The sequence below is a fragment of the Camelina sativa genome, unplaced genomic scaffold (assembly GCF_000633955.1).
Source record: "Camelina sativa cultivar DH55 unplaced genomic scaffold, Cs unpScaffold04889, whole genome shotgun sequence".
Lineage (NCBI taxonomy): Eukaryota > Viridiplantae > Streptophyta > Magnoliopsida > Brassicales > Brassicaceae > Camelina > Camelina sativa.
This window is the reverse complement of record NW_010925980.1, coordinates 1-604: the sequence shown is the minus strand read 5'-3', so window position 1 is coordinate 604 and position 604 is coordinate 1. Positions and strand designations below refer to the sequence as shown.

The window sequence follows — 604 nt, the reverse complement described above, 5'->3', positions numbered from 1 at the left end:
GAGCAACTGCCGTCACTGGAATCCATTTCTCGAGGTAGGTTTTCCTTCTCTTGGACCAAGAGTCTTGGTTTAAGACTTCATTGAGATATTGGACGTATGGGGACATGACACTCGAGTATTGTAGCTAATACTTCATTGATATCCTACAATCTCTTATTTCCTACCTGACGTTGAAGATGATATAAACCTTAGTAGTGGACTGCCTGATATATAGATTCTTTCTGACAGTATAAAATATGTGGATCATCAACCATTGCTATTGGTTTATCTAGAGATTTTCTCCATGAATGTTTTGCAAATATTGTTTATTCGTGTCCTGTTTTGCTGCAATTTCATTTTGTTATTTCACATACAAGCGAACAAAGCGATACTGCTTACCAGCTTGTTTGGAAATCTAAGTAGATTTGCGTTGACTTTTTTGTGGCATTTACAGATACATTATGACAGGGTTGGTTCAGATGGGGGTTTTAGCTACAAAGAGATCACCGTACTATATGTCCCCGATTTATCAGAATGTCTTCCTTCCTCTGATGCATGGAGAACCCAATGGTTGGCACTCAGGAAAGCTCTTACTGAGAGAGATCGGCTACTCTCTCAGGAGGTT

General features: G+C 39.4%; 1 long non-coding RNA gene across 1 annotated transcript; it reads left to right on the top strand.

Moving 5' to 3' along the window:
• On the top strand, window positions 1-604 carry LOC104774719. Its single transcript, XR_765466.1, has 2 exons — window positions 1-34; window positions 434-604. It is a non-coding gene; the product is annotated as an uncharacterized LOC104774719 (long non-coding RNA).